Raw genomic sequence first — 14,511 nt, forward strand, 5'->3', positions numbered from 1 at the left:
CATCAGCAATTCCTGACACCAAACCACAGCCACACTCCAGACCAACCAAAGGTCCCTTTAGGCTTTGCCTTTCCATCCATCATACTTCCACACAAAGCACACAAGCTAGAGCTTCCTGCTGTTCTGTATTACCTGTAACTGATTCAAAGACAAAGGAGATCCAAAAAAGCAATTTCAGGCAGGTCAACAGAACAAAAAATCAATTATCAAATTACAGTGAGAAGCAGAGAAGAGGAGGTAGCAATGCCAAGATTTCCAAGACTGTTGGAATGGCCATGCTGAGAAAGGGAAGTCAGCTGCCAGAGCCAGTGCTCACCATGACCAGGCAATCTTTCAGCCAGCGCTAGGACACCAATACCGACATTTTTTGCGAGTTCTAAAACACCTCCCATGCAACCTGCCCTCAGACGCAAGAAATCATAACACAACAGCACTGAAAATTAAACCATGGTTACAAAACGTCAGAATTTAGACTTTTCGGCTAGATTCACAGGGGTTGATGCAGTTGCAACAAATCCCAGGGGACTAACAGCAAACTCAAGGAATCTTCTGTTAACTTCTTGTTGTAGAGTTCTCTCACTCCTAAGAAGGCAATTTTTTTCTGAAGTGCTATTTTGAAGAATCTTTATATGAATTTAACTCTCTTCATCAGCATCAATAATTCTACTGAAGGTTTTGCAGTGTTTCACTAATGTTTCAATATTTAAAATTTTGACCATCAATAGGTAATTCCTATGGGCCAAACATTTGCTTCAAATTGCCAAGAAGTAAATAAAAAAACCTTTACCCTCTATTGCAAAAGATTCATGAAACCCAAGCTGAAATTTTTAGTTTATATACGTTGATTCAAAATATATAACCCATTAATCTTGTCTGAATGGTCAGAAGCACTGACTGAAAGTGCTCAGAAATTTGTCCCTCTCTTTACTTTTTAAATGTGAGAAAATACTAGAAATGGGAGAAGTCGTATTACTACCACTGCTGGTAACTCTGCCCTCTGTGGCTCGTTTTTGTAATAAAGCAAGCAAACCAAAGAGGTAAAACATTCTAACAACACAAAGCATGGAAGATTTATTAACTCTTTGATTTGTTGTTCCTTTTGCAGAAAGACAAAGATAAGTATTTTATGTCCATATATGAAAGTTACTTTAATTTTTTAATTTTTCATCTTTGAAGACTGCATGATAGATTCACATTTTTGAGAATTGTGGCATTTTGATCATACAAAATCAGAGATGCAAAGATTGCCAGGGATGCAAAGTAAATCTTTTGTACTATAAAACACAATATAAGTAAAAATTGGATTTAGTTGCTTGAAGACTGTTTTCACTGTCAGGCATGTCTTTTGCCTTAATATTAACTCCAGAAGTGAAAACACAGTGCCGTAACTTTGTTCATCTTTAAATTTCAATTGAGGCAATAATTTTGTCTCTTCCAAAGATGGTTTTCAAGTTCTAATTTACAGTGACAAGACACTAAAAATACCCCAAAGAGTCCATGCCTGTTTAAAATTGAAATGCAAATACAGAACACACTATTTGTAACATGCCTGTCACCTCTTTAAACAAGTAACACAGTGACCACCTTCTGCAAATCCATCACCCTGAAAAGGTTCACAGAAAAGAAGCAACAGGTGAGGTGAGGCAAGTCAACTATAACAGCACCTCCAAAACCTCCAAATGCAACTCATGTTTTTCAGTGCTCTCAAACCAATCACATGGGGACGGAAGGACTCCTTGCCTTCACCACACCCCTTGCCAAAACAAGGAACTTCCTAAATCATCCATCTTGCAAACATGATGTTTACCATTTTGATGATGCAGATCATTTGGACCTGGACAACCTGCACAGAATATGGATCACAGGAACACAGGCATATACACTAAATCTTATACTCTGGTTACGACTGCTAACACTTTACAATTATAGTTAATACTTCTGGTCAATTTCTAATATTTTAAATCTTTGACTTTTTCAGTTGATCAAAACAGTAGGCGGCACCTACACATAAAGGATGCAGAGTGAAGTTCCTGGGGATACAGACAACAGGACCAATTTTTCATTTGAAATCACAAGGGCACAGCAACTCCTCTTACTCCGCAAGGCAGAAAAGGAGCCCTCACCAGTAAGTCAGACCATCAAACCCCAAGTGCCTGACATGGGAGGAACACCTTTTCCTTCCTTCACAAACAGGCCTCGCTGTCCTCATTCACTTCCTCAGCAGCCACCTGTCAGAGCTCTCGGCTCTCTGCCCACACATCTGAAGATCACACCGAGCAGCCCGAGAGGCAAGGGCGCGCTCCCACACGCCAAGCTCCCGTCCCACAGGCAGCACTCAGTTTTCCAGGTGATTTCCAGCAGCCAGCCAGAGGAGAGGAAGGACTACCCACAGCTCTCAGTGCAATCAGAGCAGAGGAGCCACTCCTGAACAGGAGCCAGAGCTCATCGCTTCCATTTCACTCAAATGGATTCTAAAATAATTTTTTTTTTTTAAATCTAGGAAAAACGTGAAATCCTTGTGACTTAAGTCTAGTAACTATGTCTTTAAAAACATGATCAGACTATTCCAGGAGAAAAAGATTAAACGCACTGCTTAATCACATGAAACATGCTTTTTAAGAACTAGTTTCATAGCTCCAACTCCATAAAGCATGCACACTGAATTCACACGGTATTTAGGCAAAAATATTATTGCTTTAACAGATGGCAGTTCTTCAACAACAAAAAAAATACGTTTTCCTGTAGAAAACATCATTAATAGTCTCAATATACATGGTTTCCATTAGCTACTTGCTATGCACTTGTTTGTCAATTTTGCATCTTAAGTGAGAACATACAGTAATCAATGTCAAAGCAGAGACAGCTATACTTTAGGAAAAGAGCATATACTTAAATGAATGCTCAGAATGTTACAGTTCTGCTGAGAATCTGAGATGCTCAGCCTTCTTTTTTTTTCTGCAAAATATAGCTGTAACTACTCCACATAATTGCTAACACAGAGAAACACAGAGTTACACTGGTTCAGGATGTGCTGATCAGGGACACAGTCAATTTGGCTGTTCTTAAAGAATGGAATGTACTACGTTTACTTCTGGATTACACCACCAATTAAGGCAGATAGTTTCAGTTTTCACTATAACCATGATTTTAGTTAAGTTAGAGACAAGGCTCTTCAGGAACAATTATTTTTTGTAAATAATTTTCTTGTAAATTTTGTGTAAAGTTAGATTCTTCAGTATCTTACATGGATTTAAAACGAAAAATTTTAGATCAACAAACTTCTCATCTTTACTAAATTTCAAGATAAGGATCAGCCTCAGCTGGGGGGTAGGGGGGGAAGCCAACAACACAAATCAATACCATGCTTCCATGTAAGAACACAAGCTAAAGAAATATTCCCATTTTCTTATATCACATGTTGAGCCTCAACTACCCAAATGAACAATTTAAATGTAGGTAGAACATTCAAACAGTCCCCCTGGTTGAACCTAAAAAAAGCAGAGTGCTGTGGAAACAAGGGTTTAGATTTCCAAGTGCCTTCCTGAATACCCTCCGCAGCAGCGCTAATCCCAGCAGTGTGTGCCAGGGAGCCCAGGTGTGCCAGCCTGACTCCAGCCCTGCTCTCTGTCACCTGCAGGCACCCTGACATCACCTCCCAGAGCCAAAGCCACAGACCTTGCAGAGGAGACAAATTTCACACCCAGCAGTAACAGCGTGGCCCTCCAGCTCGATGTGAGCAGGGTAAAAATCAGCCACAGAACTGGTTTATAAGGCAGACTGTCTTAAGTCATTCTTTACCTCTTTAAGGCAAAAACTTGGCCACTGGACGGAACTGGCTTGGTGGTCAAACTCAGTCCACACTTTGTCAGGTCATCAACACTGATCAACACTCTTCAGCACTCACTCAATGCTGGCAACTCGGGGCAAGCTGCAGCTTATAATGCTTATATTTACATATATTTTATATGCATGTATTAATAATGCAAAATGCATTTAAACTGACACCCACTTGAAGTTAGCCTGCCAAGACTGACAAGGGACAAAGCAGCCTCAGTACTGGAGACCAAGCTGACCACTGTCACAATAAAATGTCACACATCTGTTAGTATAAGCACACATATATAAACATTATATATATGCATATTAATATACATATGAGCACATGTCTGTACACGGATTATGCACCTATACCTAACTATGTACATACATAGAATATTTCATTTTTACAGCTGACAGCTGTAAATATTTGCTTCACCTTGTCCAAAAAAACTCAAAATGTCTTCTGAAGTGTGGAAACCACATACCCACTTGTCAAATTCTCTGCAGAAGCATCCACACCAGAGGGAAGCTGTACATGCAGCTTTAAATTACCGAAAGCGATTCATAGAGAGAATCCATACACATCTATATTCAAGAAGGATTAGTTTTCATTTTAGAAGCAGTTTCTAAAACCCAGATCAATACTCCCCACAGGATGCCAAGCCACTCCTCCCCTCTGCAGGGACAGCCTAGAATCTGAACAATACAAATTCCCAGCAGTTGTTAATCTACAGGTAAATATTAACTACCTAATTGGAAACAATGCATTTTTCAGCAAATTTATGTCCAATTCTGTACTCATGGGCAGTCAAGTCAAAGCAGCCAAAAAACACACAGTTAATCTGGGTAAAAGTTGGTTTTAGCAAGAGCAGGAGCAGCCACACACAAATATCACTTTTGGAAGAAAGTAAGGGAATACACTAAGAGTTCGTAGGCAATTTTCTCATCCATTTGGCCTGACTCACCAGGTTTATTTTCACTCCAACCCTGAAAACACACATGCCACTCACTGTCATTCCCCAGCTACTAAGAGTTTGCTCTGTCAATGCTGTCTGACTAGAAGATGAAAGTCGAAGCTCTCTTGCTTCTCAAGTCCGCTTCCATTCCTCTTCATTTGCACAATTTAGAAAGTTAGTTTGCTTACTTCTCCCTCTCCATTTCAGTTATGTCACTCAAGTAAATTGCTTATCTTGCAAGGTGCTCCCAAAGGGTTATACATGCACTGACTTGCCCTTTATTGAACTGTTTGTTTGTTATTTCTTATGAACTGAGAAAGAAACAGGAACTGAAACTGCTTGAGCAGCAAGCTTCTACATTTTTCATTTAGTTTCTAGTCACCTGAAAGAAACTTGATAACCCATTTCTTCACACTCAACAGTCAGTTACAGAGGGCATAGGTAGATGATAATAACGTCACGGTGAAAAGTATTGCAGGGAACAATGCACTGTATTTAACCATGATACCATCTAGAAAGCAAAGCCTCAGCCCACACCCCACACCACACCAGGCTGTGCTCCTGCGTCTGTAAGCAAGCAGCTCTAAGACATGGTGAACAGATGATGTGATGCTGCCCCTTCCCCTGTCTTCAGCCATGACTCCCAAACCCTCTTCCTTCCAGTGGGACTGCTGTGGCTAGCCAGACTCCTGGTAAGCAAAGTGAAACTAGATGAAAACTAACCTTGACAAAGTCACTTTTTCCCAGTTCAGTTCCCAGAATCGTACCATTGCAGACGCAAGGACGGAACTGTGATGGCAAAAGACAGAGTGGAAGATACAGGACTGCTCTAGCCCCAGCTAACTTGGATCAGCTGAATCTACTGCCAAATTACATCTCTAACATGAAATTACACAAGCCAATCTAATGGCTCAGTAACACAAAAGATCTTTCTCTCACTTTCTCTGCCACACGATCCCGCATTGCCATCTTGAACTCTCTGGCCCTGTTGCCAAGCTGATCCAACTCCCTGCTGCAGCTGGGCTTCTGCCCTGCAAGCAGAGAGCAGAACCAGCATGAGCAGCACTCTGCTGAGCACCAGAGAAAGAAGTAAGAAGGGGAAGTTCAGGGATAGGAGATGCAGGAAAGGGACTATAGAAGAAACAGAACATCTTCCCTCTGGAAACAGTGTGCTATTAAGTTAGCTCACCTCATTTTACTGTGCTTCGTCCTCAGTAGGGCAGTGAACAAGCACTTCAAAAAGCTGCAGCAAGGCAAGCACAACAACAGAGAGAAGGCAATTCACTCAACACCAACACAAGAGTTTTGTAGGTGAACAAGCACTTCAAAAAGCTGCAACAGCAAGGCAAGCACCACAACAGAGAGAAGGCAATTCACTCAACACCAACACAAGAGTTTTGTCAACAAAATACTGTATGGGAAAGCAGAACTAGGAAACAAAATAAACAGAAGGAACATAAATAAGAATAACAAGTTAAACTGGAAAAAGGAAAAGAAACTAAAAGGAGAAAAAAACCCCAAAGCCTAAAGATGCTCAGATAAAGGAAGCTAAAATATAATTTAGAAACCCTTACAGGTGCAAAACCCCACGGCTCTCACAGAGAGGGAGTCCTAATGAAGGCATGACTTCAATGCACCTATAAAAGCAAATTATTCCTAAAGAGATGCTGAAGAGATTTTACTAAAAGTGTAAACAGCTGATCTTCACACAAGAGTTAAAAACACAAGACAAATGAAAAGACTGGAAGCACTGTCAGATAAACCCATTATGGCTAAGCACAGGTTAAATACATCCTAGTTAGAAGACCGAGTGGACACAACTGTGCAACAACTCTGGCTGACAATGTCCATGTTGCTATAGGTGAGGTAGAACACATTCAACAATAAATTCCACACAGTCCTCAAAGAAATGTCTCAGTATCTTAGAAAGCAGTGCAAGACATCCTGCTGCAGGCGTTAGATGCACATTCTCAAGCTGAAAAGATTTATCTGTAACATCTAGTTTAAAGTCCGCTACCCCTACCCCAAAGATGATAAAATGAACGAAGCATTATAAAGAATCAGAAAAGGAACACCAGCCACATTTAACAGGCTGCCTGTGAACCTCTGAGCAGCATTACCCTTGACTCCTGAAAGTAGCAAGTAATCCAGGATCCCTGAGTCCAGAAGCAAGGCAGGCAGCAGCCAACAGACTCACTTCAGAGGCAAGCCAACACTCCAGTCTGCAGCTGCTTCTATGTTTTACATTAAACCACCACTGTCTAAAAGATGCAAGATCCACGTGCGGCTGTGGAGCACCCTCAGTGACCAGCAGTACGTTTGACACTGTCTGCAGGCTGCTCCTCAAGTCCTGCAGGGAAAGTTCACACACAGCCCACGTACCCAACACACAGCTCTGAATTTCAGTCAGGGCAAGGACTGGAAGTTCACTGCTGCAAAGACAACTCCTTTTTTGGATTTGCTCTCAGATGAGGACAAAAAGGGTACAGAAGAAGGGCCTCTACAGGGCAGGAGGCTATGTGTTTTCCCACCACAAGTCTTTACTTATTTTTAGAAGTAACTTTTAGTTCACCTGTGATGCTTTTGCCTTCCAGCTATCAAAGAATCGGTGATTTTGTAAACTCTGTACTCTAACTGCAGAAAATTGAAACGAACTGAGAAAGACTGGTTCATCAATACTTCACAGCACCTAATTCACATACCTCCCAAAGGCTTCAGCAACAATCTAATCTACAAGCTCTACATGAACTTTTATGACATTGTAAAATCATTCATCTGGTCCAACATAAATACAGCTATTAAATAAGACAGCAATAACTTTGCTATAAATCATTCCAAGCAGCTTGAAGAGGCTTGAATGCAGACTCCCAAATGCCACATGATGCAAACAGTCTATTTACTTTATCACCTCTAAACCAAAACAAAAGTCACTAATATCACAAGATTTGTTCACAGGATTTTCTTACAAATTCCTCTTTTTAATGTGTTGCTTAAAATTTTAAAACAAATTCCCTTGCATAAATAAGCGCTATACACCCAACAGGTTACAATGGCACTTGAAATACTGCACATTTTCTTGCTACAAAAATCACAACTGAATCACAGATTTGTTTTACATGCCTGAGAAAAATGCACAGGAGTCTCTTCACCAAAGAAGCAACTCATTGTCACAGCATTGCTTCTCTGCAGCTTTTTAAACTAACGTGACAGGAAGAATCACTTTAATACTTATTAGGGAAACAAAAAGTGAGATTATGTACTTCAGACTAGGGCTCAGTTCCTTCCCATGTGGCTAGAGAAGTGAAATGGTGATAAATACAGCAAATCAGTGTTCTAAAGGCTGCCCGTATCACCACTTTGGTATTTTGGTCAGTTATTTTCATCTCATTTGCAAAGCACATGGAACGCAGATAAACTGAACAAATTCTCTGGAAATTAGTCAGTTAACTCCTAAACTATCTCTAGTATTAACCTTCACAGGATAATCCCATCATCATCTCCTAAATCCTAAACCAGAAGGGATTTTCAGATAAACAACAAATCACAAAAAAAATCCCTTGGAGGGAAAAAGTTAGTGCAGATGGACTTTTTCCTAGGGGACTTTCCAATGTAAGGTGAACTCAACCAGCACAGATGTTTGGAACAACATCAAACTTCAGAAGGCAGCAAGGCACTGATACTGATAAGCTGAATTTAGCATCAGTATAACGGCAGAGAGTACTGCACTAAGTTTATTACACATGGGGGGTGTATTTATGAACAAACTGCCTCAGCAAATTGTCTCTGTGCACAAATACACAGGACTGACTATGCTTTGTGCAACTGCGCTTATAGAGGGACTTATGTGGCTCTGTCTTACAATCCAGAAGATATCACAGGTCACATTAAAATGAGCAACTGACTTCCTGCACTCTGTTTTTCATCTGACTTTCTCATTCACTCACAGGCCTTCCGATGAGCTCTAAATGTTCCTTTTTCTTTTTTTCTTCTTTTGAAACAAGCTTCCGTGGTGAGGATGGGAATCTACTTATCTAACACACATAGACCCTGGAAGATGCTATGACAAGTCCATCAAAAAAAGATTTTTGGTTGAATAAAATTCCTTGATCTCAAATTACTTTTTTTTTTTACTGCAATGATTAACTAGTATGTTGAATAAAAGATACCTATGACAAAGGCAGTATCGCTTGATCTCAAATTACTTCTTTTTACTGCAATGATTACCTAGTATGTTGAATAAAAGATACCTATGACAAAGGCAGTATCTCGATCCTTACAGTGAACAAGCTCTAAGTGTGCTCTGACAAGCCATCTACCCAAACATCAGGTATTTATAAATACAGTATCTTCATGTTTTGAAATTAAAGAACAAGTGCTCTTAATATTATTCTTAGTATCAAAACATTTAAAAATAGCAAACACGGCTTTAAGTTCTTACTTTAAAGCTGCCAGACTTGCTTGTAAGTTTCCCTCTCTCCACCACAGTTTTCCTTCCTCTGCCTAAGTTTTCCACAGGCCACGAACTAATGACTGTTTTCCATGGCATTTCATCTCTCTCAAAACAGTGCAAGTCTGTAGTTTGAACAGACATTTCTACAGCACTGCAACACTTGAGTTCTCGTCTAACCTGCCTAGGGAAAAAAAACCAAAAAAACTTTTAAATTTCATTCTTCTTGATTCAGCCAATCTGTGAATCTAACCATCCAATCCTAAGCAATTTCTGCATCTCAGGCTTGTAATACAACTTTATATAGGAAATACATCCAGTACATTCCACGAAATTATTGTGCACAATGTGAGCTTTCCTGAGAGGTGATGCCACTATTGCAATCTGAGAAAACACCTCTATCACTTCAAAAGGTGACAAAAGTTACCATTCAGTTAGTGCAAGAAGGGAAAAAGAAACATTTAGAAAGTTTTCATCTAATATCAATAATTAAGCATTTGTGTAATGAACACGCATCCCTCATCATATTTTATCAGAAGTAGGGTGATTATCTTAAGCAGTTTTACCATTCCCCTCAGAAAACGCCCCTCAAAAAATGCAGAGCAAACCAAAGCACACCGCACTTGAAGAACTGCATTCCGAACCCTGAAACCACGCAGGATCAGCTCACACGAACACGGAAAGGAACTCGGGGCCGGTACCGGGATAACCGAGCCTGGATGCTCGGTAAGCTGAAGGAGGGACACTCACTCCCCAGACGGAGAACGCCTCACTTCCAGCGTGTCCCACCAGGCCCCAGCTCTCCCCAAGCCGCGGGCAAACCCCGCACTCGGGCGGCCCGGCAGCGGGAAGGCCCCGGCCGGCAGCCCGGGTGTCCTCCGGGGAGGCGCGGGGCAGAGGCCGCCGGACCCGCCGGGACGGGGCTGCTCCCGCTCGCAGCCGCAGGGCCGCGGCTGCCGGTGACAGCGCTCTTGTCACCCGCTGCTGTGTGACACTCCCCGGCTGGACTGTCCGGGGAGCATCTGCCCGACACCCACTCCCAAGCGAAAGGAGGGCACGGGAGTCCGGAGGAAACCAGGGGAAAGTGACGAGGAACACCAAGGAAAGCAGCTCCGCCTGCGGCAGGCACGCCAGAGGCACGGGGGGCGGCCGGGCCGCAGGCAGGCTGGGGCCCGAGGCGAGGCCGCCGGGCAGGGTCCCCGGCCGCCCGCTCCTCTAGCGGAGGCGGCGCGGCAGCCGCCACCGGGCGAAACACCACCACTCAGGGCGCCGCTTGCTCTGCCGGCACTCGGCAGCCTGGCGCTCCTCCGGCCGCGGGGCAGGTGCGGGGGCCCCGGACGCGGCGCAGCCCGCTGCCGTCCCGCCCCAGCGCCGCGCACAAACTTTCTCGCTCCGGCCCCGCGCCGCTCCCTCCCCGTGCGGCGGGCGGAGCGGCAGCCGCCCCGACCAATGGCGCCGCGCGCCGCAGCCCTGCGGCCAATGGGCGGCAGCGGGAGGCGGGACCGCCCGCCCCACTCACCGAGCAGCCTGGCTGTGCCTGCTCCTGGCGCGGGAGACCGGCACCGGCCGCCGCTCCTCCCCGGCTTCTCCGGCGCCTCGAGCCCGGGGCCGCGCCGGCGCTGGCAACGGGCGCCTAGCGGGGCTCCTGGCGGGCGGCGCAGGCACCGGCAGCAGCCCGGACCTGCTCTCCGCCCCCCGCCGCTCCTGCCAGGCCCGTAAACATCCCGGCATCCCCGAGGATGGGGCGGGGCGGTCTCCGGGCCCCGCCTCGCTCCGCTCCCCCACCCGGCCGGAGGCGCGGTGCCCGCCGGGCTGGCCGCGGTCCGTCCCGGCGGGCCGGGTCCGGTTGTGCGCGGCGAGCTCGCAGCTCCTCTGGAAAGGACCGGGGTTGTACCTGCGGTGAGACGAGGACTCTCATCCCAGCGTGTTCGTGCCGTGGAGCACAGCGGGGCCCGGGCACTGCGGTTCCGCAGCGGGCACGGGAAGCTCTCCCGGAGCAGGAGCGGCCGGGAGCGGGAGGAACACCGGCTCCGGCCTCTCGAGCCGGGACTGGCCCTTCTGCTCTGAGCAGCACTGCTCTGAGGCTTGGGCCCTGCCAGATTTGAAAACGCAGCATGCCACACTTGATCATTTTGCATTTGAGTTGTGGTAGTCAGTCTGCGATACGTTCGATATTAACTGAGTACATCAGCTGGAAGTGACACAAACTCCTTTTTGCTATACTGGGAGGAATAAAAGTGACGGGAACAAAAAAGAACAGACTCTTGGTGAGTTCTATTCCACCAGATTCTACTTTGCAAGAGCACTGGGTTTAAGTAGCTAAAAAATACTGAATTCCAGAGTACTCCTGGTTTTCAGGTTCCTTCAGTGCAGAGAAAGATCATTACCTACACAGATGCCTTAAGAACCAATGATGGGGGGAAAGTACAGAAACTGACCAGTTTCCCCAGTAAGGTTATGGATTACTGTGATCAAATAACTTTTTTCCTCAGGTGTAGATGCTCTCTGTAAAAGGCAATCCAGTAATTTAAAAAAGAGAAAACAGCAATTGAGAGTTACCATGAGTCAGATGTACTTGATTCTTCCAAAGCAAAACTTAAGTTCTCTTAAGAGTTGGAGGTTTTGCTGCAGTTTTTCCTTTGTAACAGGTAATACTTGATTTAAGCCTTGAAAAAGAAGTAGGAAATGGGCCCGTGTGTCTGGAAAAAGTCTAATCACTTCCCTGTGTACAAAATTATGTCTGTTTTTGAGGCAAACACTTCAGCTTTGAGACATCTGCTATGTCGCCAGTGACACAAAGTCTAATGAAATTTGAAAGGAAATTGTTTTTGTTGGCTCTCATTTCTCTGATTTGTTAATCTTTCTGCACATTTCCTCTGTATCAGCACTGGGGCTATGCCACTGGCAAAATACAGTGATAAGGTGACCACCCAGGCTGTGGAATCACACATATCCTATGACCTTCCCCTTTGATGTGCATTTTGTATTTCTTTATGTTGTAAATGCAGTTTCTTGAACAAGAATTCACTGGATTGGTTTTTTGTAGAAAGTGCACTACATTAGGGCTCGCCACATACCATAAAGTGAAAACTTGATAGGTCTGCCATACAGTGTTAAGAAGTTACTTTAAAGAATTACAATCAGCAATTCCACTGACTTCCATCTCCAAAAACCTCTTCAGCCTCAACCAGAATTGGGGCTGTGTGAGTGCAATCACCTATTTGCAAAACCTCTGATGGAAAAAGGAGAGATTGTTATTTGGTGTATAGCTGACCATAAAATACTGAGTCTTATTAGATCTCATTTTCTCTTCAGCCTCAGCCAGAATTGGGGCTGTGTGAGTGCAGTCACCTATTTGCAAAACCTCTGATGGAGAAAGGAGAGATTGTTATAGCTGACCATAAAATACTGAGTCTTATTAGATCTCATTTTTCCACAGGTAAAGGCAATAGCACTATAATACACAGCTATTGCTAGTTTCTGGCCTCTATTAGATGGAAAATGAGCAATTCACAACCTAGACTTAGGTAGCATTTGAAGGTTTCTCTATATTCATGCATAAAAAGAGAATACCCAGGGCTTACTTGCCTTTTTTTACAGTAGGTTTCTCAGTCTTCCTTTGTTTAATCTGATTGTTAATCTGTTTGAATTTTTTTTCTTTCATCCTATTTTATACTCACTGCTCTTTCATTCATTTTCTTTGATTTTCTCCATGCTGTAATTTCACTGTACAGTTGTATAATATTTTGACTTCTCTCTTTATACATCTGAATCCAATGGCTACTTTAGCCTGACATTACCAGTTGATGAAGCATCTTCTCTTTCCTGTATTCCAACCTTATCTTTCTTAGAAGATGGTTGTTTCTATTTTATTCTTGATGCTTGGGACTCAGAAATGCTAAAAATGAAGAGTCTGCTTTAATTAATTAGTTCATCACCACAACCAGGCAAATATGCTTTCATATAAATGTAACTACACTGCCCCCATTAATTTAAATTTGCAAAGTGACACATCTTCCACAGAAGATGCTCTTCAGACCTGGGTTGTACAAATGTTTATTTATAGAAGGATGTTTTTCTTTGCTTTTCAATGCACATTTACAGTTAAATAAATTTGTCTAATATTCCCTGTAATGGAGACCTTATATAAAATAGAATCAGAAAGGCAGAAGAGGCTCCAGAAGATCCAGCAGCCTCAGGGATTGTTAAGGAGCAGGCTTATCTCTGGCTAAAGCTTCTCTCAGAGGCCGGAGGGGACACTGCCTAACTAGTTAGCAAAGGATTAGAGAAAATGGACACAGACATGCTGGAATTAGGGATCTGTGAGGGAGAACATGTCTTGTTCCCTAAGTCTTACCAACTTCTGAAGGTGTTGGCAGCAAATGCTTTACACCTGGAGTTGAGCAGGCCAGAGGCAGAAGGAACAAGGACTTCACTATTTGTCAGTGGATGCTAAGCTTCGTTCACTCTTTGTCAGTGGATGCTAAGCCATGCTATTATTAATCTATTTACATTTCAGAAGTGATTTAAGAAAGCTGCACCAGTCTTTTTCTAATCATTGAAATGTGTGAATATACATAAGCTATAAATATAGTCAGCGTTCAAGAATATAAAAAATATCCAGTGATGACAATGGGTATTATTTGGAATGGCAACGTGATACTTGGATTGTCTCTGAAAACAGTGTCCTTTGTCAGGACTAAGCTGCTAGACTTGAAAGCACCTAGAGAGGGCTAGGTAACAATATAAAAATCAACCAGAAATTCAAACATTTAGCCCAACTCCCTGGATGGTTCCTAACTTGCTGCCACTGTTATCCAGGGCTCTGTATAGCTGGAGACTCTTGAGATGTTCATTAATAGAATAAAGTGAAGACTCAGAAAAAATATAGATTTGAAAACTTTAAAACTTTCAGGCAGAAGCGCTCACTAGGCCAGTGGAGGATGGGGATAGATGTCTTTGAGATCACAGAGACAGGAGCATAACATAACAGCTCACTGGTTAACAATTCTTCAGGTTCTTCAAATCAATAAAGTACAGGAAATTAATCAAAAGGAGCAACTGCTCTGCTCTAAGTCCTTGAAGCCTGAAAAGTCTCCCCTCTCTCCTGGTTCTTTGTTACTAACAGTAAAAAGGCTAGGCTAGGATAGCTGCCTGTGACATGGATGTGGAAATGAGAAAGGCTGTGAAGGCAGGAGTAAAGAGATCTCCATTATATTTGCACTGGATAAATATTATGATAGGGCTTTATGCAGAACTTAAGCTTTTAGACAACATAAATCATTAAAT

General features: G+C 43.2%; 1 protein-coding gene across 5 annotated transcripts in view; it reads right to left on the reverse strand.

Annotated features, from left to right (window-relative positions):
• NEK7 (NIMA related kinase 7) overlaps positions 1–10,948 on the reverse strand; it is a 63,864-nt gene extending 52,916 nt beyond the window's left edge. For 2 of the 5 annotated variants that reach the window (XR_005953846.1, XM_041420637.1), the window contains exon 1: positions 10,742–10,948. The gene's annotated coding sequence lies outside the window, so the exon portion shown is untranslated. Of the gene's footprint in view, positions 1–5,964; positions 6,085–6,895; positions 7,051–9,213; positions 9,489–10,741 lie in introns of those variants that run through there. The other 3 variants (XM_041420638.1, XM_041420642.1, XM_041420641.1) reach the window with 3 other exon arrangements.
• Positions 10,949–14,511: the final 3,563 nt, after the last annotated feature.

The sequence above is a fragment of the Onychostruthus taczanowskii genome, unplaced genomic scaffold (assembly GCF_017590055.1).
Source record: "Onychostruthus taczanowskii isolate IOZ18803 unplaced genomic scaffold, ASM1759005v1 scaffold65, whole genome shotgun sequence".
Classification (NCBI taxonomy): Eukaryota; Metazoa; Chordata; class Aves; order Passeriformes; family Passeridae; genus Onychostruthus; species Onychostruthus taczanowskii.